Raw genomic sequence first — 26358 nt, forward strand, 5'->3', positions numbered from 1 at the left:
TGCCAAAGCAGAAAGCAGAATAGAAAGGACTGGAAACGGCTCCTCAGCTCTTAAACATAAAAGGTGTCCAGGTTTGCAGCATTTTGAAATGTGCCCTCTAGCCAGACATGAGGCCCTTCACCTGAGGACATTGACGTGGGAGGCCCACTTGAGCTCAGGAGTTTGAGTTAGCCTGGGCAACACAGCCAGGACCCTATGACGAGAGAAAAGGGAAGGAGGGGGGAGGTAAGGATAGATGGAGTAAAGGAAAATGTACAACAGCATAAAACTCTGTTCTAAAAAAAACTGGAAGTTTTAGTTGGAAGTTACCTACTACTGGGCTATATAGCAAGACCCCAAAACAAAAAGAAAACAACAAGTTGCCTGCCTCACCCACCAGTTGAAGTCAACGCAATGCCAGCAACTGCAGGAGAATACAGAAGTGAGGAAGCAGGCATGGTGAACCGGAACCAGGCAAAGTTGACCATCCTCACTTAATGAAGAAGCTTTGGCCTGTGAGTTACAGACCCTGACCGGTACACTAAGGAAACATGGGGTTCTGTGTTCTCCACACACCCAAAATAACTGGACCAGCAGGAAAGATGCATAATAAACCTGAGAGCCATTGGATCCATGAGTCTCTCCCAAAGTAGCTAGGCTGGCTAAGTTTAGTTGATCGATTGACGTGCTTATATGGGCCCATGTGTGAACAACATGAGTTTGCCTATACCCCTAGCAGAGACCACAGACTCCCAGAAGGAAGTTCTCTGCATCAAAGAAACTTGGGACATCTTGGAGCCCAGTAGCCTTGACACTGACTCTGTAAAACATTATGGGAATCCAGAATAAAGCCCCCGGTAAATTCAGCAGGAGCTGTGTTTAGGCTGCTGGCAGTCTAATTCACTCTAACTTTAGAAATTATGTCCCAGATTTCCATTTTAACCATATTACGGAGGAATGTCACATGCTATAAAACTGACTCACTGTAAGTGTACAAGTCAGTGGGTGTGAGTAAATGCACAGGTGGGTGAACACCTCCACATTGCACTGCCATTCTCAGGAAAGAGCCTGCCTCCCCATTTGTCCCACTTCCAGGTCTCACTGCTAACCCCAGGCAACCATTTATCCACTTTCCATCTTTATAGTTTTGCCTCTTCTAGAAGTTTCTATAAATGGATTCACACAATGTGTGGTCTTCTTTGGCTGGCTTCTTCCACTCAGTTCCATGTTTTGAGGCTCACACCTACTACAGCATACGTCAAGAGCTCAGCCGGGTCATTCTTGAGCAGTAGACCATGCACAGATATAAAACATTATGTTTAGCCACTTACCAGCTTTAGCTTATTAAATATATATATCCAACTAAATGGCAAGGCTGATTGCCCTGATCTCAGGAATGAAATGAGAAAGCCTGGCACATTTGTAAAATTTTCTGAAGTCATAATGTGTGAAAATGTGTAATGAGGATACAATTTGTTCCCTGGAACTTTGTGTGGGTGGGAAGTGTTTTTAAATAAGCAAGTAACATCCTGGAATTTCACTTTTTTATGTTTTAATACACACGAAGTATTTTTATGCTAATTCCAAGCCAAGCAAGGTCATCAATTCATATACCCAGTACCTAATGTATAATTAGCATATATTAGAATACATGGAGTACACGGTCCCCCCGGCTCCTGGCTTTCAAACACAGCTGTATTCTAGGATTGTAGTCATGAATCAATTTGAATGTATGAGAATATGTTTCTTCCTATGAAAAATATAAACAGTTCTCATCACCCTGTTACTGTTTAAAACATATATAGCATATATATATGAATGAGCCAAGGTCCTATGTGGCTGATGCTCTACAGCAGTCTGTAGCACATAAATGTATTTACCCATCCCTTTACTGAACCACTGCAGCCAGGGGGCCCCGTGGGTGCCAGGCACCATTCTAGGAACTGGGGGCCACAGTTATAAATGAAGTAATCTCACCTGTCACAAGTTTACACTCTGCATTGGTGAAATATATTAAGAAACATATATAACATGGGGGGGGAGCAGTGCAAAACGCAATCAAGTGGGACAGTAAAATAAGGAGGCTAAGGGGAGGAAAGGGGAGAGGAGGTGTTCTGGACTGTGTATTTGGAGACTCCTTCTGAAGAGAGAATGCTTGGGTAAGGACCTCAAGGCAGCCAGCTCTAAAGACAGAAAGCCTCATAGGAAAATGCATAAAATGCATTCCCAAGACCAGGCTCCTAGAAGCAGGCAGCGGGACTGGAGTCCGGAGAGCCAGCGGTGACAGGGGACAGGTCACAGAGCCGTGTGGTCTTAGGGCCTGTTCCACCTTCACCGCCCTTCTCGTAGACCTCGGGCTTTTGGATCCTTTGTGGATGTAAGGGGCAGCGGGGGACAGTTGGTGGACTCGAAGTGGGCAAACAGAACCAAGCCCACATGAGTCTGTTGCTGACTTCAAGTTCTGGGAGCTCTTTCCTGTGTCCTCGTGCATTTCTCCAGATCACAACCTCAACCTGGTATTTTGTTTTGAACTGTCCTTCAGAGTCCCTACTTGGAAAACAACCACCAGGCCACTCCTGCTGGGGAGTCTTCCCTGGCTTCCCATCTTCATCTCCCTCGCCATTTTGGGGGGAGATTAGCTCTGTACACAACCAAGATGAATGTGGGGTTCTTACCCAGCATGGCTCTTGGCCATCTCCAAGTCTGCCTGGATGGTTCAACCACTCTGCTGAACCCTTGCACCTACCTCCTCCATGAGCCACGCAGAGACAGTGGTGCTGCCATTCCTGCTCCCACCGATGACACCCATTGCCAGACTCTCTAGCCAGGCATTTCCTCACCACCTCTCTCCATCATAGCAGGTGAACCATTCTTTCAGGGGTCCACAATGTTGCCAGCAAACCCAAAATTAAAGGTAGAAACGTCTCCTACTCCATTTCTCAATCACGAAAGTTGCTTCCCTAAACTATGGACCTCTAGGAATTCCCCTAAAGTCAAGCACAGAGCTAGAACACATAAGGGTGTAAGTGACAAGACAGTTTAAAAGCAAATCTTGTTTGGCTGATACATTTAGGCCAAGCAGAACAAATGTTGACTGAATTGTAGCATTGGCTAGACCAAAGAAGTTTAACACCTAGGGCAATTTTTTTTCTTAATTTACTTTCACTGTATGCCACTAGTTACAACTACCTTCACATTACAGTCGGTACAGAAAATTTAAATATTAGCTCTCTAAAATAAATTCAGAAGTCAGTTCTGTTTCTAAAATCCATTTGGCTTCAGGATGCCACACTGCAAACTTCCCTAGGCATCCTCCGTGGTACAAACAGCTTTGGGAACCCTCTTCCAGACACAAAGCAGCTCCGGTTTTTCTGTCTGTCTGCCTATTTTTACAGGAGGAGATTTTCTCTGTATGGAACTGTGTTTGGGTGGAGTTTATGAAGCACATCTCTCCTGTGAATCAGAACAGAAGTTTTAGTGATGCGCTAACCACTTGGGCGCATGCAGGCAAGGCAGAAGAAACTGCTTAGCAGACTTCTCCTTATTGCCGTTGACTGTTTTTCTTTCCATGGCTGTATCATGCATCATGGCCAGACACTGGGTGAACGAGAACCAGACAAGAGGGCCTCTGCTGCCTGTGACCAAGTTGTCCTTGTGCAACGCTTGCTGTCACCTGCCTACAACTTCTTTTTTTTTTAATCTCACATCTCAGCAAATACAGTATTATTTCTCCGATGGTGCCGGCTGCTGATAATATCACTTGACTGGTTATTTATCATCTATATCTGTAATTGAATTACCCACTGCAGTAATGGGATTTACTCTCAAATGTACATAAAAATGCAACACAAAGTAAAATTGTTCCGCTGTGTGCTTCCTCGTCACTTGGCTTGAACTCCAGGTCAGCCAATTCCACAGAAACGCAGAGACAAAAAAGGAATGAAAGACTGAGCGATTAAAGACAGGTGGGTTCATGACCAAACACAACAGAAATCCATCCTTTAACAAAGGGGCTCTCTTTTGAAATAGTGACTCATTTGTTGTTAATCAGAAAGCCAGTCCTAAAACGTGCAAAGAAAAAGGAGTAACGGAGTGACTTACTTTTCCACGTGCAATTGTGAGCATGTGAGGAAACATTTGAGAGCTCAGGAAGGGGAATACGTGTGCTCATCTTTGGTCTTGTCAAATAACCATAAATTTGGGGACCAAAAATGGAAGGAAAGAGAAGACGATGACAGCCATACTCTGGGCAGTGTTCTGACTGTTGGAGTCCACTGCTGCACTGATCCCGTTTCCGTGGCACACCCCAGGTGAAGCACAGCTTCCTCTTTGCAGTTGTGTGACTTCAAACTACCCTGCATGTGAAATGGAGGCCAGATTTCCTATTGCTAGGAGCTTCCACAAGGCACCAATTAATTATGTCAGTATCTGTGTGCTAAAATAAATTACTTAGAATTCAGTATCTTCTCGTGGGTCAAGCTTTTTGTTTGCTGTGTTCTTCCTTCTTTAACCTCTGAACCAAACAGAATTTTAGACAGACTTACTGAGAGTCAGAACTCTATGTGTCATAAGTCGATTTTATTTTCTCTCTTTCTTTCTATCAGAAATAGATTTTTCTGTACTTGAAAAACCAGTACCTGAAATGGTACTGCTACCAAATCAAATGACCCAAATTTGATCCTCAGATACATGGTGGAAGAACAAAAATCAACTCCCAACTCCCATAAGCTGTCATATGACTTTCATACTTTTACCAGGTCATGTGCAAAACACACTCCTCTCTCTCTCTCTCTCTCTCTCTCTCTCTCTCTCTCTCTCTCTCTCTCTCTCTCGTGCCACACGTATTCACTCACAAACAAAGTAATAAAAAATGTAAATAGTCAAAAAAAAAATAAGTGCTGTATTTACATGTATACCAGATGCTTCTTCAAACTACATCCTAAAGAGCTGGTGGATACCCATCTCTGTGATGCTACTAATGAGTGGGAATTAAAAACAGCAGAATGCCCTACCTATAGTTGATCATGTCTTCAGGGTAGTAGAGGTTTGAAAACATAGTAATTTTCAACTAGACTTAAATCTTAAACTAAAAAAGATGCAGGGAGCATCTGTGAAAATCTCTCTGTTACCGACAACAGCACCAAAGACACTATAAACAGCTTACAAAATGACATATGCTCATCTGGGGATTCCAGAAAAGTTAACTTTGCAGAATATAAATTTGCAAGCAGGTGCAGGTGGGCAGAAATGGAGAAGCTTCCCTGGTAGATACTGTATTGTAATTCAATTTGTTAGACACTGTAATTTATGTTTTCAACATTATTGAACATTACACACAAAAACTTGTCACCTTGGTATTATAATTATATCCTAAGCAATTTGTCTGAGTAACTATAGCAACAACTTCAGATACATTTTATAATACTAATTTGGTACAATTTTAGAAGCAAGAATTATAGAGGATTTATTATAAAAAGTGGAAATGCTTTTCTTGAATGGCTGTACATATTCTACATCAACAATCGGCTACTTAGCTAGAACTTAATGCAAATGAATGGATTTATTCTGTATTGCACACCACATGTTCTGTAACGTAAGCCTCTTCCTGGGGGTCAGATTCTGATCTGCAAAACTCTGGAGTCCATGCTCACTCCTTTATCCCATGGAGTGTCTTGTGCCCTTGGCTGGACTCTTAGCAAAGTCCCGTCCAACCCTCCTCCACCTTCCTGTATTTTATCAGTGGAAAGCCTCTATTTCAGTGACTTGGGGATTAAAAGGACATGCAGAGCCCTTAAAAATCATCATCCAGTTCATTGAAACTTTGCAATGGTTCAGCTAGTTAAGCCTTCTCTGGCATGAGAAGCAATTGATACAGTCCCTGAGAAACTGGCATCTATCTTGAGCAAGAAGCCCTCAGCAAGAGGCTAAAGTGAGGATAGAGAACAATATCCTATGAGAAACTGACAGTGAGGAGGACTTGAGGTGGTCCATATGTTAAACTTGCAAGAAACGATTATATTCATCTCAGTAGTTTTACTCTGCACTCTACATTTCTCTGTTTCATTCTCTGCAGACATGGCTAGGAAGTCACTTGAGACAGACACAAACAGGGACAAATGCCAGTTTATTTTCACCAGATTCTGAACACCTCAAACACTTCTCTGGTCAAAGACAGGCTTTCCCACCCAGAAGACCAAAGTCTTTGCGCTCAGCAGGGATCCTGCAGCTGTTTGCCATTAAGACAACCCAAAGAGCCAGCAACATCTTAAAAGGCATAAAATAATGAGCATCATCCATCCTCCCTCTGTGAGGGAAAGTATGTGTTGACTAAAGACATACAAAAGCGGATACCAGTTCATGGACTCCACGGTTGTAGGATCACACATTGTGACTACAGTCAGCATCTTGGGTGAGCCATTGTCTCAAAAGCTTTTACAATAAACAAACTCAAGGGAAAGCAAATCTGTGCTTCAAACAACTACACTTAGAACTGCTTTTTCATGCATGTAAATCAAGCATGCTGAAGAAATTTGAGTGGGCAGAAAGAAATGCACACTCCTTTCGGAGTAAACACAGCAGAGACAAGTTGCTTCAGAGATCTACAACAGAAGGTGTCTGCTTAAGACTTGAGCCTTAAGTGGGACTGTGGACTGCTTGCTCCCAAGATGAGCTTCACCTTCTCTCAAAAAGTGAAAAGTGGTATTAATCAGCAATCAATTCAACAATCCTAATTGGGTATTAAAAGAACGTTTGCTTCAAAATCTAGTTTTGTCTTTCTGTGCCTCCTTTTAAAAGACTAACTCTGTAATTAATAACACGTCTGCTCTTCACAAACTTGGCCATTATGTCAGGGCCCTTCCAGATAAGCCTGGACACACAGCTATTTTAAAATAAATATAAATAAATAAGCTGCAATCATTTAAACACCCGGCGTTTTAACCAGTGTGCTCCTCAGGAACCGAACCTCTCTGTATTACACATAACTCTGGTATTTTCACGCAATTTCAATTGCCTTCTAGTCAAATCCAGTTGTAAAGGAGAAAGATGTGCAGAGACAGAGGAGTTGGTCTTCGAGGAGACCTTTCTAGTTAGAGGGCTTCCGTCCAACTTTTCTGTCGCTTCTCCTAACTAGGCCGAAAGCTCTCTATTGTAACAGAACAACTTCCTCCGCCCTTCGCCTTTCAAGGTGAAACTACTGCAAAATCTGCGTTTTACCACTGCCTAGTACATTTTTTTATCCCTACCCTCTTGCCCAGGACAGAGATACCAACATGCTTGGTGGCATCCTCTGGCCTTCTCCGAAAGCTCGCTCTTGGCGCCCCCTGCCGGGGATCTCCAGGACGCCGCGGGCGCAGGAAAGTTAAAGCCCAACTCCAGGCAACCGCATCCAGGTACAAACAACAGAAAGATGAGGTGAAAGCGCTTCCCGCCAAAGCCAGGGGAACTAGGACCTAAGCGCGCAAGGCTCCTTACCAGGGACGATCGCGGGGGACCAATCCCTACCCCCAACAGTTGCTCCGAACATCCTGAGTCCTGATCTTCGCCTGGCCCCAGACCCTGAGTCCGGGTACGAAACGCATGCGGAGGAGCTGCCAGCGCACAGGGGCTCCGCGAGTGGAGCTCACCCGGCTGGCGGATCCCCAGGCCTCACCACCCCTGCCTTAGTCTATCTCAACGAAACAGCCTGGCGGAGTTGAGCCCCAGTCCCACTATCCCCAGATTCTCGCAAACACCGCAAAGCCCCTAAACCTAGAGCAGAAAAATGTCCCCGAGCCCACAGGGCTGGGAGGTAGGCGATTCCGACTGCCAGACCTGGTTGCAGCTCCCACCATGAGAGCCTGGCTTTCGCGCGGAGTGCGCACACAGACCTCCACGCGTACCTGAGAGGTGCTGGCAGAGCGAGGTGCAGGCTCTCTCACTGTTGGGTCGCACCCCCGGACACTCCAGCTCCTTTCCAATGCACGATCGGATCCGGGCAAAGGCTAGGACACAAACTTCCAGCCCTTGCACTACCTCCACTGAGACCGCCTCCGCACTGATGGTGGTCCTTTTCCTACTCGCGCGGCTGCCAGGCTGTCCCCACCCAGGTGCCAGCAGAGTGACCCTAACCAAGACCTACACCACCCACAGACAGACCAGTGCTGCCCCAGGTCTAGTTCACCCGCGCAGGGTCTCAGTCACGACACCCAGGGACGCGGCGGGGAGCGAGCTCACCAGATGAGGGGAGCGTTCCTCCTGCCAGTCATCCAGCGCCTGGGGCCTGGAGCGGCTCCCAGGGTCCTCTTCAGCGCGCTGCAAGGGAAGTCGAGGCAGCAGCCGCCACTGCTCCCCACCACTTCTCCAGAGCTCTCCTCCGCTCACAGCGCGCCAGGCTGGGGACCAGCTCCGCCGCCAGGAGCACGGAGTCCTCAGTTGCGCAGCTGAGCGAGCAGGCTCCCGCTGAGCGAGGGCGACCCGCAAGGTGGCAAAGTTGGGTGCCCTCTGCTTGGTAGCCGCGCGTGCGAACACCCCAAAGAAGGGTCGCACACGTGCTGGGGCGCCCCAGCAGTGAGAAGATGGGATGCAGAGGCCACCTCTCGGCAGGGACTGCGGCCGGCCAGTGGTTGAGGAGCCCACCCGCGACGGGAGCGCAGCGCCGGGGAGTGGGCACAGCGTGAGCAGCCACCGCCGGCGCCGCCTTCCCGGCGAGTAGAGCCGCGCTGGGTGCGCGGGCCGGGAGCTCGGGGCGGGGAGCACAAGGCCGCCTCGCCCCGCCCCTGCCACGCCCCCACCGCCGCACCTCCCCTTCTCCGCCCCTCCCGGGTGCAAGCTGAGCGCCCCACCCGCCCCTGACCTCCCCAAGCCCCTCCTCTGGACCCGCCTCTTCCCGAGATGGGACCCCTGCACACTCCCGGGGGGCTGTCACCACACCCCACGAGTCCCATTAGGGCCTCCCGAGGGCAAGTTCACCCAAGTGGTGACTTTTTAGAGACCCTCTTTCTCGTCTCGCAGAGGCCTTCTGGGGCTACCCGCCCCCTGTCCTGTCGCTCCGACGTGGCTACTTTGCGGGCTGGGCTGTATAAAGGGCTGGAGGCAGCTCGATGCAAACCAGAGACGTGGCGCTTCTCCTTGGCCGGCCTAGGCTCCAGGTATGTGCGCGCCCCTCGGCGGATCACGGGTGGGGAGAGGGTAGGAGTTTATGATTCAGTTCTTGAGTTCTTCCGTGTCATCCTGAGAAGGCTGGGGAGGGGGGCGAGGGGCTCTCTGCGGATTCTTGCAAGCGAGTTAGGCCCACGAGCCTCTCAGCTAATTCGGGCTTACATGACGGGGTTAGATCAGACAAATGAACCAATCTGCCATCCAGGGAAACTGAGCTCTTAAGATGTCCCCCAAGTGGCCCTGGTGGCATTAGGAAAGAGTTTCTTCATGGACAGAGCCAGCTGAGCTAATTTTCACTTCTGCAAGGATATTTGAGCCTTACTGAGTGAGCATCGGGCAAAAAGTTTATATTGGAACAAAAAGTAAATCTCCTTGGCAGGGCAGTTTTATTGACGCGTTGCGTTGCTCAGTTCTCCTTCTAAGGAAGTGATCAACTCCCGGGGTTTTAAACAACATGTGGGATTGTTGGATGGGAAAGTTACAGGAAACATGGGTTCCTAACCCTGTAGCCACCTGTGACCCCTTCCCTCACATAGGATGGGGCGACAGCGTCTTCGGTCTGGTCCCTCTCCCCCCCCCCCCCATCTTGGGTCTTGTTGGTGGCTTCAGGATTTTTGGCATTAAGGAACCTCATCAGTGACTCTTAGCTGCAGGACCTAAGGATGTCCCTTTGGGCCACATTCACACCCTGGTAATGGGCAGGTTGAAAATGTGCTGGGGATGAGGGGCAGTTCAGAGTGTCTGTAAGGGTGCCATTGTGCTAAGCAGAGACCTGATAATAGCTGGGATGTGTCCCGGCTCTTCCGGGACCACAGAGATTCAAGAGAAGGACAACAGAAGCACAAATTGCCACCAATTTGTCGTTTCTGTCACCTTTCAAATGAACGAATGAAATGAAACTATGTTTGAAAGCATCCTTGGGAGCCTATGCCAACCCCAGAGTGTACAGTGTCCGGAACTGTGGGCCCGGAGGGTACTAAAGACCCCACTTGGATGTCTTCTGGGGCTTCTTTGGGAAGCATCCCCTCGCGGTTGTTCGGCTGGCTTCTAGCTCTCCAGGGCAGCTCCTGGTTTCTGGGTCTTGGAGAGAAAAGTTAATGGGTTTCCTCTGCTTCTCCCTGCTGCTTCAGAAGTGGGTGGGAACTGGCGCCATTCCCAACATTCCCCTTCCCTAGCCTACGTGGCACAACAGCCTGAGAGGCTCTTGGGAGGAGGCCTGCCAAGGGCCAAGGTCTGGCAGTGGAGGACCTCAGTCTTACCCTTGAATCCAATAGCCTTCAGGTGGGCGGGTGGAACCTAACAGGGTGAGACTCAAATGTGTTTGCTTAATTCTTATCCTTACCCCTCGATGCTACTGTCAAAGACAATTAGCACTTTTTTAAAAATTATTTTTTTAAGAAATAAAAAAGTGAGGTGCATCATGCCCGTGTACCCAGCACTCTGGCGGCTGAGGTAGAATGATTGAGAGTTTAAGGCCAGCTTGGGGTCACCTAGGGAGACCCCATCTTATATAAACTCACAAGCAGGCAAAGAGACTCACTCTTCACTTGGAGGCTTAAACCCTGTGCACCATGGGAATGGTCACACAGAATCTCACCCTCTAAATGAGGTGACTCTGTCACCGAGGCAGGAAACGGGTTCGGCTTTGCTGTTTAGAGAACGACACTGCACCGTCGTTAAAACTCATTAGTGATAATGAATTAGGAATCTCTAATAAGCCAAGAGCAGAAACCGGATTCGCATGGAGAAGGCTTTCTTGGTTTAAAGGGAAATAGCTCTGAATTGAGGATGATTTCTGTCACTGACTTACAGAAAGTTTGTGAACTTTTCTGAGCTGAATGTTTCCTAGTGCAACCTGACGCAGCTCACCTGGAATGTTAGTTACAAGCAATAAAGGAGGAAGAAAGCTGTTCAACGTGAAATATCCGGGGCTCGGCACCAAGGAGGCACTCTGAAATGAAATTGTTTTAAAGTGTATATAAGAATTTCCTTTTCCTACTAAAATTTGATTTTTTCTTTTAGAAAAGCCTTTCTTGTTAAGGTACCTGAATCATCAGATTGTAAAACTAAACGTGATTCCTATTTCACCAAGGGCATTCTGTTGTCATCGCGATGAAACCTCTCTCTCTCTCCTCTCTCTCTCTCTCTCTCTCTCTCTCTCTCTCTCTCTCTCTCTCTCACACACACACACTCAACTGTGTCAGGTGAGCCTTGTGTACAGGTCAAGATTGAGAAAAGGTGTGAACAAAAGAGTTGGTGAAAATGATGACTTCTGGGGCACTGATTCATGTGACCTGAAACATGCCATCCATTTCCTGATTCACCTCAGACTCTGGTCAGAAACACGAAGCAGCACGTGATTTTGAACTAATGCAACAATTCTGTGTTATCTCTACATTCCCTCCCAGGGCCTGATTTCAGCCGGAGAATGGAGCAGGGAGGAGCTGAAGAGATCACGGCCTGGGAGACATGAAGACACAGCTCTGGACCTCAGTCGGCTCTCCCAGCAAGGCTCCCTAACTGGGGACTTTGAAATGTAACAAGACTACTAAATTGTATTTTTTTAAAAAAAAATGCCTGGAATCATGTTTTCTTGTATAGATGAGCCCGGTAGATATTACAGTAACCATTTGAAAAATTTTCACCCTGATTTCCAAGATTGTCTGCCTGATCCTGTACTTTTTTGTTTGTTTTTGACAGGGTTTCTCTGTGTAGCCCTGGATGTCCTGGAACTCACTCTGTAGTCCATGCTGGCCTCCAACTCAGAGATCTGCCTGCCTCTGCCTCCCAAGTGCTGGGAGACTAAAGGCCTACACCGCCATTGCCTGCTAATCCTATCCATTTTAACACAGCTGAACACTGTGCAAAGAAGCGAAGCTCGATGTCACTGTGGAATTGCTCAGCGCTGCTCCCGCTTTACTTATGTTGTAGTATTCAGAAGACCCACAGTTGTAGTTACAGATTACACCATGATGGCCACCTGTGGATGTCTTCACAGATGAAGGCTCTTGTACTGGAGAGGTTGAGAGAACTTTCAATGCCTTCTCTAGTCTCTTGGCCTTCACTAAAGCCCCTTAAGGCTTCCTTTGCCCCAAGAAAGCTCTCTCCCCTTCAGTGACCATGCCCTGAGTGAAGTTAAGGAGACTAGACATCCCTGGAAGCTGTCATCACACACAAATACATACACACACACACACACACACACACACACACACACACACACACACACACACACACGAAGGAGCATTAAAGATTATGATACCAAGATTCTTGGTCCTTAAGGTAAAGTTCCAGCTGTTCCACTCTGCTAGGGTGTGTGGGGACCCTCCAGCATTGCCCCCTCCACAGTCTAATTTCTACCTAGGATCTACCTTGGTTTCCTAAGGCTAATCAGAAGGATGTGACCATGGATTTTGTCCCTGGTTATTCCTAATGTGACACAGAGTGACCTGCCTCCACCCACCCCAAGTGAGTTCTGCTTACTTATGACCTCTCAAATTCAACCCACACTCAGCAGGGCGTTCTTTCACCTCATAGTCATGTTCAGCCGCCTGGTTAAGTGTATGGGCCACAGCAGTAAGTAACTTCAGGATGTACCAGACATACCCTCAGGAAAATGTGTTTGCTTTCTGGATGGGGGTGGACTTCATCTTCAACGGTTATGTGTGCCTTGACATGTTCAATGATACTTCAAGTGTTCAGTAGGGCGTCGGAATTTACTTCTGCTATATTTCCAGAAATCAAAGCATTCTAGAAAACTACAAGTATTTTGTTTATTGTGGCTGGGTTTCTAGATATGTTTTCTGGCAACCCAATTTCCTTAAGATGAAGCTGGTGCCCTCGAAGCAGTTCAAGTTGTCTTTTAGAAGCATGGTATGGGGAGAGGAAAAATGCTAAGTTTAAATGATTTTTGCAATATCTACAGGAAAGGCAGATGGTTTCTGGCACGAAGATAAAGCATCATTTTAGTTTCCTTGGAGTTATTTTCTGACATCCAGACTCATATGTCTTGAGTGTTTATAAGCAAAGAGTGGCTGTACTTACTTTAGAAAGATATTTTGACTTATTAGTTAATGTCTTCTACATTCTCATGTCTTTGAGAAATTGGGCTTTGAGGGGACAAATAGTTTCAGAAATATATTTTAAACATATATTTAGATTTTGAAGCACAAATTTCTCTGTCCTGGTTTATTTCAATATTTACCAACTGAATTTAGCATAATGACCTTGGATACAATAAAAGGGATATTTGTAGAATTAAACCAAAGGGGGCATGTCTTCCCAAGCAAATTAAGAGGAATAAAGGCTGTTGGGATCTTGTAGCCCTTTGTCAAAATTTATTTATGACATTCCTTCCCATACCCACTATTACTGCCTTAATTGAGCATGTCAGTTTCTCTCATTCCAAATACCAACACCTCATCTAATCCTGACAGCAGTCATTGCTCCTCAAACTGCATCATCCCCTAACAAACAATGTCTTTAATGATATAGGACTGGTTTTATTTGAATTGCAAAATACTTGGTTTTTTAAAAACAAACAAACAAACAAACAAAAAATACATGCAGCTGAATGAAGCCTTGCTATTGAATTGGGGACAAGGTGAACCCTGGGTGAGGATCTGTGCAGATGTAAACTCACAGATGTGATTTTTTTTTTCCTCTCCTACCTGATTCTGCTCAGAACTTAATGTGGTGGCTGAATTACAGGCACTATCTTAACCTGAAACCAGATATAAGCTAGGAGCCAAGATGATAGGGAAAAGGAATCTTAAATCCTGGGGCCCCTAGCAGCTCAGTGTTCTTAACCTTGATTGTTGACTTAACTGTACTGAGAAGAGATGGGGTGGGGGTGAGTTAACAAAGTCGACCTGTGGGTGTGTCTGGGGGGAATTTCCGAGGACAATGAACTAAGGGAGAAAGACCCACTATACTGGCTAGTGTCTATTGTCAGCTGGACAAACACTAGAGTTGCCTGGGAAAAGGACACCTCAGTTGAAGAACTGCCTCCCTCAGATTAGCCTGTGGCATGTGTGTGAGGTATTTTCTTGATGAATGAGTAAGACAGAAGGGCACAGCCCACTGTGGGTGGTATCATCCCTAAGCAGGTGATCCTGCACTATATAAGAAAGGTCGCTGAGCAGAAGCCAGAGAACTAGCAAGTCAGTACGCAGTACTCCTTCACGGTCTCTGCTTAAGTATCTGCCTCCAGGTTCATGCCTTGAGTTCCTGCTCTCACTTCCCTGCACGAGGAACTAGAAATGTCAGAGGAAAGAAACACTTCCACCCCAGTTTCCTTTTGATCATGGTGTTTATCACAGAAAACAAACTCAGAGTCTCCCCAGACAGCATGGTGTGAGCCACCCTGCCTTGTCCTCCCCAGACAGCATGGTGTGAGCTATCCCACCTTGTCCTCCCCAGATTGAGAAGTAGAAACCTCTCAAACTTGGAGCAAAATCTTCCCTCTTTAAAACTTCTCTCAGGTTTGGCCACTATGGCAAAAAAAAAAAAAAAAAAGGCAACTAACACAAACCCTTGAGTTACTTCCTGTTGCGTTTCATCCATCTGCTCAGCTTTGGATCTGGGAATGCCGGATGCAGATCTGGAGAGAGGGCGCCAGCAAGTCTGAAACGTATCCCTAAACGTTAGCCCCAGGCCTCCCCTCCATCCTCTGTTCTGACTTTCCTGACGTTAGCAAGCTCACCGCAGAACACTGCAGGCATTCAGCTGCACTCTAAGAACACAGGTGCCATAGCCAACCCTCTTTGAAGGAAGAAGAACAGGAGCGCCATAGCCTGCCCTGTTGGGGATTATGAAGCTCCTTCATAGCAGTAGACCAATACCACCGGGTGGTTCATTGCTGTCCTTACATTCTGCAGTCCACAAAGCTTTAAGACAGAGACACAATTCAGCCAAAACCTTTGTCCCCTTTTAACAAGGATTCCTTCCCTCCTGGTTCCAACAGCTTCCTCATTGCCATCTAAGAATTCATTACAGCGAGCTTACCTTCCAGAGTTCCACCAACATTCTATTTAGGCGAAACACGAGCACATGAAATTTCTATGGTGCAGCTGGAGCATCACAGAAAAAGGTAGCTATAGACACGTTAAAAAAAAAAAACTGAATCAGGCTCAGTATGTGGCTCTAAAAGTCAGAAAAAGAACAGAGCAAGATGGATATGTGGTCCTTAGTATTCCATTAGTGGACTAGACTATAAAGGTTAATAGATTGCAAAGATACAATGTATTAAAATCTGTTTTGTTTTGTTGTTTAAGACAGACTAACACAACAGGAAAACCTCTGGCAACCTACATACTTTCCTAGAAAAACTTGAATTCAAATCAATGTATAACCACTTAATACGTTCCCAAGAGAAGGTCGGGGAACACCTGGGACCGGGTCCTTCTGTGTAGTCTGTGGAAGAAAGGAAGACATTTTCAATTCACCATTAATTCTTACTTTATAAATGGCAAAAGAGTTAAGAGAAGGATCTTTCCTGTGGATGCTTCTCTTCGACACTGAAATGATGGTTTTAAAGAGTAGTGTGAATTTTTAACTGGAGATGACACACTGATCTTCAGTAAGAGCACTTCCAGGAATGGACAGATTATTAGGCTTATGAGAGCAGTTTGAAAGACTTCCACCACAAGTGAGCTTAGAAAGCCTCAACATGGCCTGAATGAACCAATGTAACAGCCAGCTGGTATGTTGTATGCTGAACAATCTCTGCGTTCATCATTTCATAAAATACTGAATATCTCAGTCAACCTTTTCTATGAAACTTAAGACCTATAATTATTAAGCAAAGCCAGAGTGAAATTCCATAAAGAAGGGAATTTCTATGGAAGATGACTAAGGTCAGTACAAGCTATTCAATAGTGTTTATACAGTTAAATAAGGTAAGATACTGAAATATGGGTCCAGGGGTCAACAAAGAGAACAATATAGCAGAGAATCCATGAGTGGCCAAGCTAGGCTTTTAAACAAAGGTGGCTGTAGCTTGCAGGGGAGAGGAGGGACTCAACGCCAGAGTCTAAGGCGACTGACTCTCCAGATGTAGAAATATTGACTGAGTCGTTTCCCTCAAGCCATCCTTTCAAAGAGCTTCAACGTAGATTAAAGCAAAAATTAAAACAAAACATTAAAAATACTTACGAAAACACATAAGCAGCTATCCATATGACCTCTGGCTAGGGAAGCACTTCTTAGAATAAGACACAAAGACTAGCCATAAAGAAAAATCAATGCAGTAAACCACAGTAAAGTTTAGAACTTCCAGGCAAGGATACACAACTTAAAAGCAAGCCCTGGCTCTAGGGAACTTTCAGAGCACACAAATAACAAAAGGTGGTAGGCAGTGTATGCTCCCAATCTCCAATCAACCCACTGGAAAAGAATTAAGCCATGTAAAAATGTACAAATGTAACAGGCATTCAATTGCTAACAGGCATAATAGTATCATGCAACCCCTTCCCCAAATCACAAAAGCCAACTAAAATAAGGGGCCATTCAATATCAGTCAGACTGGCCACAATTAAGAAGTCTGGCAATATAAGCTGACATCAGATATTGGCAAAAACGACTCTGGAAGTGAGTTGTTATAATCTCTTGGGAAGGCATTTTGGGGACTCCTACAATGTTGAAAATGCACATTCCATTGGGCAAAGGGGACATGGAAACTACTGTCTGTTTATTAATAAAAACTAATCCCAAATAACTTACCTGAATAATTTATGGATAAATGCACCATAGTTAAGTGGCCCAGACATGATGAATGCTAAACTTGTGACTTCTAGTTCTAAAGAGAAGAGAGATTGTAAACAAAGGTAAACAAAGGCCACCAATTTTAGATGTGATCTTGTTTTTCCATTAATATAAAAATGAGAAATAGTGCAGATATTGAAAATGTTAAGATCAAACAGGGCAGCTTTGGTGGACGCTCATTAGATTAGTGCCCTTTTCTGAATCCTCAAAAGATTTCCTAATTCAATAAAGAGGGTTAATGGGAAGAAAGGAAGCACAGAGAGTCGGTGCAGGAAGCTCGTTAAAGTGGTTTTGTCCTGAAGAAAAATAAGGAGTCTGTAGCAGCTGGAGAGATAGGCACACAGAGGACTAGTTTATAAGTGGGTCACTGGCAGAATGTTTTTACATTGCTTGACATGCTTCTACGGACAGGGTCAAAGTATGTAGGAAAACAAGGTAATCCCAGGACAAAGGCCTTGCTGAGCTAAGAGGCCATAGGGTTTGTGTTTGGAGGGAGCAGGGTCCTCATAGAATTACCAAGCTGAGGTGGGGATTGAATCTTTATCGATGCACGTAGAGATCTGATTCTCTGAGGACTTCCGTTTCCCTCACATGGCATGAGCAAAACTTTCATGGGGAGCAGCGAGCAGGTATGAATGTTAGAAAAGAGAGCAGGAACTACAGAATAAACACGATGCACATCAGGAAAATGCACTTCCTGGGGAGCCATCCTGGAGTCTCCACGGATCCAGTGATACTCATTGTCTTTATCTCTAGATGAACTCCATCAGCAGCCTGGTGGGTTCGGTCCAGCAACACTAAACACCTCCACTATGTACAGGTGGAGGTATGGGGATGATAGAATCCAGCCAGAAGATGATTTACTCAGATAACAGGCAAGAGCAGGGACACTGAGGAAGTGTGTGAGAAGTACTCTTAGGAACATCACGCAACATGCACTAGCACTTACACATCCAGAGGCACAACAGGTGATGCTGTCAGTGGGTTGGAATGTGGAGCGCTAGCTGAGATCTAGGAACCGTTGTCATGGGAGTTCGGAATTCCAAGATCTAGCCCTGCCAATGGGAGTTACCAAGGAGAGGTTGGTGCTGTTGAGAGTGATGGGTAACAAATTGGTCTTGGAACAGACGACAGACATCTCAGATGTAGGATTAGTGTTGACGTTAAGCTCTCTAAGAGGAATCTTTAGTGAGTGACTATGGCATTGAAGTTCAACATATAATCATCACAGACAAAATCATTTTATAATTTTGAGAGTGTGATTTAGAGGGGGGAAAAAGACCTCTATGAAGTAAACCATAAACCCAAGGAAGACAGAAGTATCTGGTTCTAACTCCAAACCACACATCCTTGCTACTATACCAACTAGCATCTACAAGTCTCAACATGGTAAACTTTAAAAAGCATACAATGGAATTTGATGTTAATCTCCAGTGCTTCTTTGGCAGAGAGAGTGATAAAGCTTACCCGATTGGACTGATTAGAAGTATCTGGAGACTTTCTCCAGCCTTCAAAAGCCATGGCTGTCTTCGTACACATTGAGTCAGTCTCTGTGGGATGAGGCCCAGACCTGTGATTTCAGAATTTGACAAGCATGCTTGTTAAAAAAAAAAAAAATCACTTGCACAGGTCTGCATCGGACAGGGTCCTAGAGCTGAGAGATGTGGGCACAAGCCCCTCTCCCTAACCTCCCATTGATAATAACCACTCAAAAATGAAAATTTAGTTTTCTTCAAAGGAGTCTCATGGGAAACAAACTACTCTTGAAGGTAGGTACTCTTAAGGGTAAATGACCCACAGAAAATGAATACAATGGTATTTTTGAGGTTCCTTGTCTCATAAAGTCATGTCAAAGCTTTCTATTTTATTTCTACCTTTATTTATTTATTTATTTATTTATTTATTTATTTACTTCCTTACTTACTTACTTATTTACTTGTTTACTTACATATTATTTTTACCTTACAGGTTTCGCACTTATACATTGGTTTCTTGTTTTTACATGATTCATGAATGTGTGAAGGAGCATGTCTCTGTATCTGTTCCTTGTGTCTTTTCTTGAACTCTTTTCCTTGTTTGTTTGTTTTGTCCTATTCCAATGCACTAGAATTTGTTTTAATCTTATTGCATTTTATTTTTTTATTAGTATCCATTTGAAACCCGTACATCTTCTAATGAGAGACAAGAAAGGGGTGGATCCAGATGGGAGGAAAGATGGGGAGGAGCTGAGAGGAGCAGAGGGATGGGGATCGATGAAATGTCAGGGAGGTATCAGTCTTTCATTTATTGATAGCAAACATGTATGGAGTATTCTCCGGTGACCAGGCTATGATGCGAAGGTCTAAAAGATTGACCTCCCACATTGACTGACAGTGATGGACCCTTTACCTGTCATCACCTCACAGGAGAGTGCACTGAAACACAAACAGACTGTGTAATTCCCAGGCTAGACCCCTGAGACGTGTAGATAGAAACCATCAGTCACACTGCTGGCACCAAGGACCAGGTCCTCACCACCTCCTCTGCATGAGATCAGGGCTGGCAATCATTTTCCATCAAGGGCCAGGAAGTAAATATTTTAGGTTCTGTGAGTCAGACAGTTTCTGTTGCAACTCTAGACAATATGAAAACAAATTACGTTCTAATAATAATTTATTTTTAAGAACATGCCAGATTTAGCCTCTGGTCACAGTATGTTGATCCCAGCTCTAGATCAAAGGTTCTAAAACTCCCGAGTACTTTAAAGTCATAGGAAGGGCTTATTAAATTCAGATTAGTGTCTGACAACTTCCCCTGGTTCTGATGTATTCAGTCACAGACAAGTCCCCAGATTATCTGTCTTTAGCCTGTCTCTAGGACATGCTGGTGCTCAAGATAGATGTCCAGCTTTCACAACCAGAGTGTCTGCTCTGGAGACAGAGACAGGAGTTGGTCCTCTTGGTACTCACAGCCCTCGATACAGGGACTGCTGTGTATGAAGCACTCAAGATTTACTTATGGAAAGAAAATAAAACGACTGACCATATTGCAAGGCTAGATTGTTTCCAACTATTTCAAAATGTGCCAAAAATACCAAAGCTCCGGGCACGCTGTACTAACACAGAGAATGCCATTCCCCAGTGTGGGGAACTCATTTGTGTCGTACAACAACTTATTTTTCCTACCTCACACATTTTAAGAAAATCCAAATTTTTCCTACAGTCTTGGGTCATGTCCAAGTTGCATTTATGCATTGTGCAAAGTTCTGATTCCACAAAAGAAGCCTTTGCCCATGAGACATTGTTCCTCAGAGACTGGGGACGAAGGGAATGGAAACTTATAGGATTTCACAGAAGGCATCACTAGGACAGGCAAACAGGGGTTTTCATGTTGTGAGATTGGAACCAGGCTGGCTAGACACATCTACAAATTGCTTAGTGTCAAACATGACCTAAGGGGCACCTGTGACCCATGGTTCATTTTATTTAGGAAAATGGATGAGAAATTAAAATATCCTTTAAGCTACTTTGATTTAGAAAGAGGAAAATTATCATTTGCTTTCAAAACATGAGTTCCCCTGTCCCCTCATTTTGAGAAAAAGTGAGCATCAACACAGAGTGAAAAGATAGCACATTGTCTTTCTTCCACACCGATGGGGCTTTCCTGTGTCTACTGCTAACATGAACTGAAGAAACACTCCCAGCACTTTAATTTCATTTTATAACGAAAGGGAAAATGTAGCTGAAGATTTCCTGTGTCCCGGCCTGCTGGTGGTCGGGACAAATCTCTCCCACTTGCATCCCCCAAGTAAACACACAGAGGTTTGTATTAATTATAACTGCAGGGCCATGACTCAAGCTTTTAGCTATCTTAAATTAGCCTATAACTATTAATCTATGTATTGCCACATGGTTTCCATGGTTTTACCTGTGTCTTATTACATGTTGCTCCTTGCTGGCGTCTCTCCCCACCCTGCCCCTTCTTCCTGTCTCTCTCTTTTAATTTCCTACCTGCCTCTAATCTGCCTTGCCATAGGCCAAAATGCTTTGTTTATCAACAAATCAGAGCAACACATATTCACAGCATACAGAAAGTCATTCACTTAACTTCTAAACTCTTTTATTCCAAAGTCAATGGGTTACATTCTTGAGATCAGCAAACAGATAGAACTAAAGACAAGAACATAAAATTGTGAAGTTACAGAATTAACACTACTTTGTCAGGGTGGGATCTGAGCTCTAGGAGGCACTTTCAAGACTATTGATCCTCAGTCTCATCATTCTTGAGAGAGTATGGAGGCTGGAGCAACTGCGTGTCCTTCCTGGCTTTGCAGATCTAACTAGGGGCAGAGCTTGACCAGACACCAGATGCTTGGCCTCCTGGCAAGTAAACTGTTCCTCCCCCAGCCCTCCAAACTGTCCTCATCAATGCCTCATGCAAGCAGTTCACTTTTATCCATTTTTTGTCGATATTAGTTACCATCCCCATTGCTGTGGTTAAAGTAACCCAATAAAAGCATATTCAAGGGAGAAAAATGTTTATTTTGGCTCAGAGTTCAAGGGCAAAACCTATCATGTCAGGAAAATCTTGTTGGTAGGAACTGAGGCTGGTCACATGGCATCACCAGTCAGGGCACAGAGAGGGGTGAATGCTTTGCTCAGCTCATCTTCTTTTCATGCAATCCGAGACCCCAGTCCATAGAAACAGTGCCTCTCACTCCCACCTCAATTAACCTGGCCTAGATAATCACTACTGGCCCTCCAGAGACATGTCTGTCACCTGTGATTCTAGATCATGTCAAGTGGGCAATCAATATTAATCATCACACTTGCTAATATACAACTCTGTGTATGAGAGGAAGCAGAAGGAAAGAAGGAGGAGGAAGAGTGGACCCAGAGTTGCTGTGGTATAAGAGGCCATTCAGATATCTGTGCCTACCTTAGATTTATGTAAAGAGCTCAGCCATCCCACAAGATGGAGGTGATCCTAACTTCACAGCTCGCTACTGATTTCCCTCCAAGTGTGTCATCTCCACATGGGAGGCAGCATTCTCCATGAGGTCTATGGTTGCTACTCTTAGTCTAGTAACTACAAACTGATGCAAGGATTCAGTCCAGGCATTAAAGTCACTGTGTAATAGTATGTGTGGGGGGCACCTCACCTGATAACCAAGCTTTCTGAATAGACCAATGCCAACATTTTGCTTAGCCTTTAGATTCTGCCACCTAGCAATCTCCAATGGAGCTCTCTGGAAGAAGAAACTTGTGCACTGGCATCCATGAGCTCCCACTTGTGTGCTGGATATATCCTGCTGGTCTACTGACCTTCGGGTACCTGGCCAGACACACCTTTTCTCTACTCACCTCAATGTATCCTTTTCTGCCCACTGTCCGAATGCTTCATCAGCTTCACCAAGCTGGAATCAGAAGCAACTGGTCGAATTACCGTTGCAGTCAGAAAACAGAGACCTGACAGGAAGTAGGGCCAGGCTGTCTAACATCAAGGCCCATCCCCAGAGATTCACTTCCTCTGGCAAAGCTCTACCTCCTAAAAATTCCAAACCAGAGCCACTAGCTGGCGCCCAAGTGTCCAAACCCATGAGCCAATGGGGAGCATTGACAATTGTTTTGATGGCTGGCAATTTCATCATCCCTCACATTGATTACATTATATACAACAGGCTAAGCCAGATCAAATTGCTAGTATCTCATATGGCTTTACTTCTGCAGAAAGGGCTTTCATCTGGTTTGACCCACTTCATTATACCTAAGTTATTCCATTATATGGAAAGCCATTTTGCCTGGTTGATCAGAAATTAGAGTTGACTTTTTATCCCATGTAGGCAGTGGGGCTGTGCAGAGCTGCAAGGGCCTTAAGTGATATTTCTATGTGAGCACAAATGGGTTGACTTTACAGTTAGTCTGATATTTTTAGAATAATGCTTCTGCAGTAATCAATCTAAACCATCAATTTACAGAGTCATGTTAGAGAACTAACCTCAAAATTGTGTGTGTGTGAAATATATTTCATATACATACACAATTTTCTCAGTTTTATTTTAAAATATTAAGCATAAAAGGAAATAACTTTTACAAAGTGTAAATACAATGATTTAATTTTTAGGTCTGTTTAAAATAAAATTTAATTCAAAATGTCAAGAGCTATATAGATAACTAGATATCATATGAAAATACAATACCCAGTTTTAAAATATGTGATTCATATTGGAATGGAGGAAATGCACCTCTCAATTGTTCCTACAGTTCTCAAAGTAGATAAAGAATAAAATCCAGGAACAAAAGCTGAAACTTTTGGCAGCTCTTGTCAAAACTTAGCAAAGGGGCTGGTTACTAGTTGATGTCATCATCGTTCTTTTGAGAACATTTTGCTGCTTTTACCTGTAACTTAGGGAAGAGCAGTATGTCAGCAGGGAAGTGATGGTGGGAAGTATTCCCCAGGCAAGCAGTTGGATGTACAATTCTGAGCTCTGAGTGAGCAGGTCTAGACAGAGGCAGAAGTCAGCTCCACAATGCTCCTGTGAAGTTAGCCAAACAGAGAATGGCCTATTGCAGGGAATCATGCTAAGGTCACTGGTGACCTTGGCAAGAGCAGCTTTTGTAGAATTAAAGACAAGTAGGAGATGATCAAAGCAATGGGAAAACAATATTATCAAAGTCTGCCACAAGCTCAGAGGCAATGATTTAATCTCAACTCGTTAGAACAAAAGTCAATGTAAAAAGAGGCCCACCCATCTAAATATTTAAGAAGTATAAAAATTAACCTATTGCTGAAGAGGACAATAACCTCAGGGAAAAAATGTGTTTCGTAAAAGGGAAGAGGATGGACACAGGAGAGTTGGGACTCTTGAAACTGTTCTTATAACTCTACAGGCAAGTACACTTGTCTCAATATGTATCTTTGTCATCACAATTAACTCGAGGGTTACAGAGTGACAGCCGTGTGAGCAGCCAGGAAGGACAGGATTGAAGTTGAATTTGGGGGGGATTCCTTTGAGATCAAGGCTGCCTTGTAGACTTAGCCAGCAAAGTGGGAGTGTTGGTTTTCCTTCCCCCACAGTGATAAAGAATTTCGATGTCAAAAGCAGGACATTAGAGGAAGCACCGAGGCCCCATTAATGGCACAGGCTGTAGGATCTCATGATCTCTCTGTCTGAAAGCTCGCTGGGAGCTTGGGTGATTTCAGCTTCTCCCTGATGCCACCCACCAGCCCCCTGCAGTGTAGAAGGTGAAAAGGAAGTGCGGCCTGAGGGCTGCTGGCAGCTCCTCGTCAAGAATGGAGACAGTCCTGACAACAGACACTAAGCCTCCTTCAGGTCTGTCTACCTGCTGCCAGCTCAGCGATGCCCACTCAGCTGGCTGATTTAAACGTTTCCCTTCCCCCACACGCCTAGCTCCCTTTCTGAACTACACTCCAGGAGTCTCTTCCCAGGGCACAGATGGCCTCCTAACAAACTGTAGGTTTGTATGTCTTAACTTCCACCCTGCCTGTCACTGAGAATCAGAGAACGGCCTTGGTCGCTGGGCAAGGTTCCCGAAGGTTAAGACATCTCCCCAGCAAAGAGAAGCAGGGGCAGGAAGAAAGGTCCACGCAGCTTTAGGGAAGCACAAGCACTGCCAGAGGACAGGGCAGAGTACAGAGGCCGAGAGAGATAAAGAGGGAGAGGAACAAAGAACCACTCTCTAGGATCTTGTTCCTGGTGGCTGTTTATGGAGGGTTAAAGTGGAGTTGGGGTAACAGGCTGTGAGCATGAAAACAGGCCCATGGGAGCCAAGCCCAGGCTTTGTATCTTTTGGGCAAGCAGGGAAAAGTAATTAATAATGTCCTACTAACTGCTGGGTTTTAATTTTGCAGTTCCCTGAAGGCTCTTCTGTAGACCCTAAACTCAGGTGTATTTAGAGATGAGGCCGTGTGTATAACCACGCCATGGTCGCTTGTTTACCTTTCAGCACTCAGTTCAAAGCCACTGCCTTGGGTTTATCTTTAACAGTTAAAAGCCCCAAGCTGCTCTTCTAGTTCATGGTTAACTAAGTGGAGACAACCGTTTGGAGGGTAGTGTGCTGAAAGGTCTGTGTCAGGAAGTTTTAAGATACCTCTTGAGAACCTGTCTTTTCTTTTTTTTTTTTTTAATCAAACTCCTTGCATCTTAACACACTCAGCCCAGGGAATATCACAGCTCATCCCCCACAACACACCGTAGGGTGTGGCCGATAAGAAATGCAGCTTATTGACGCGAGCCAACATCATAGAGAGAGACTGCACTGAATACTACCAGCATGGGGAAAGATCCAAATTCAAAACTCAAATTACATTCATTTGTTTACCTATTTTTTAGATACTCTTGCTATATAATACAGGCAGGCCTTGAACTCATAATTCTCCTGCCCTTGGTTCCCAGGTTCTAGGATTACAGTCACATGTCACACTCCTCAGCCTCAAATTATGGGTTTTACTGAATGCATATTACTATTCAATATATAATTTATGTGCATGAGTGTCTTGCCTGCATTTATATCTGTATACCATATTCATGTCTGGTGCCTGTAGAGGTCAGAAAAGGTTATCAGATCCCCTGGAATTGAACTTATGGATGACTATAACAGGTCATGTGGGTGCTGGGAAATTATTGGAAACAGAACCCAGGTCCTTGGCAAGAGCAGCAAGGGCTCTTAACCACTGAGCCATCTCTCTGGCCTGCATATTTCTTTTTAAAATTCATAAAATTAAAACATTGCAAGTTGAAGTGTTGTAGGTCAGGGACCATCTGTACAAACTTTTCTTTCATATTGGCAACTGCACTCCCCTCTCACTAGGAAGTAGACCCTATAAGGCCAGGAAGTTTTGTCTTTTCTGTTTTGGAAATAATGTCGAATCTGTATTTAGTGCTGAATAATATCTGCTGGCTAGATGGTGGATGATTCAGATGACAGGTGACACAGGACCTGATAAATTAGCCCTCATCGATGGTTACCCAGGCAGGAGGGAGGATTCCTGACTATAGCTACCTCTCTTCATGAATGTGAGTCTTCAGTTGTACAGTGGCATACTCCCAGTTCCCTTTTAAAATGCAAACAACGCAAGGCTTGAAATTATGTCACACTAAATCTAAGTTAGCATATTAAGTATTTCAGTCACAAGGCCATAGAACAAAACAAGAATGTCATCCCCACCTCACCCCCCACCTTAGCAGAAAACTGCAAACAACAGAAGCTGGAGAGCTGGAGAGTGCCGGGGTAGAAGAATAGGTGACATTTTAAAAGCTGATTTCATAAAAGCACTCATCAGTCTCCAGTCCCCGAGACTGCTGTGTCATTTTAGCTTAGGATTCTCAAGTGGCTCTCACACTGATTGTCAAGGGAGATAATGACTGGCTTCAAGATGCTTGACTTCCCAGGGACTGAGATTCAAGAATTGTCTGGAAGGAAGACCAGAGTATTTGTAGAGTGGTACAGGTGAGGTGAGGGATGCTGGGGAAAAGGG

The 26358-nt window shown here is 44.7% G+C and overlaps 1 protein-coding gene and 1 non-coding gene across 2 annotated transcripts in view; one reads left to right on the top strand and one right to left on the bottom strand.

Moving 5' to 3' along the window:
- Positions 1-8710, bottom strand: part of Sema5a (semaphorin 5A) — a 466375-nt gene extending 457665 nt beyond the window's left edge. Inside the window, 1 exon segment of the mRNA XM_037209370.1 lies at positions 8194-8710. The gene's annotated coding sequence lies outside the window, so the exon portion shown is untranslated.
- A 2662-nt stretch (positions 8711-11372) lies between these two features.
- LOC114701849 lies at positions 11373-11442 on the top strand. The gene has a single exon (XR_003735886.1). It is a non-coding gene; the product is annotated as a small nucleolar RNA SNORD123 (small nucleolar RNA).
- The last annotated feature ends 14916 nt before the right edge of the window (positions 11443-26358 follow it).

The sequence above is a fragment of the Peromyscus leucopus genome, chromosome 11 (assembly GCF_004664715.2).
Source record: "Peromyscus leucopus breed LL Stock chromosome 11, UCI_PerLeu_2.1, whole genome shotgun sequence".
NCBI classification, from domain to species: Eukaryota; Metazoa; Chordata; class Mammalia; order Rodentia; family Cricetidae; genus Peromyscus; species Peromyscus leucopus.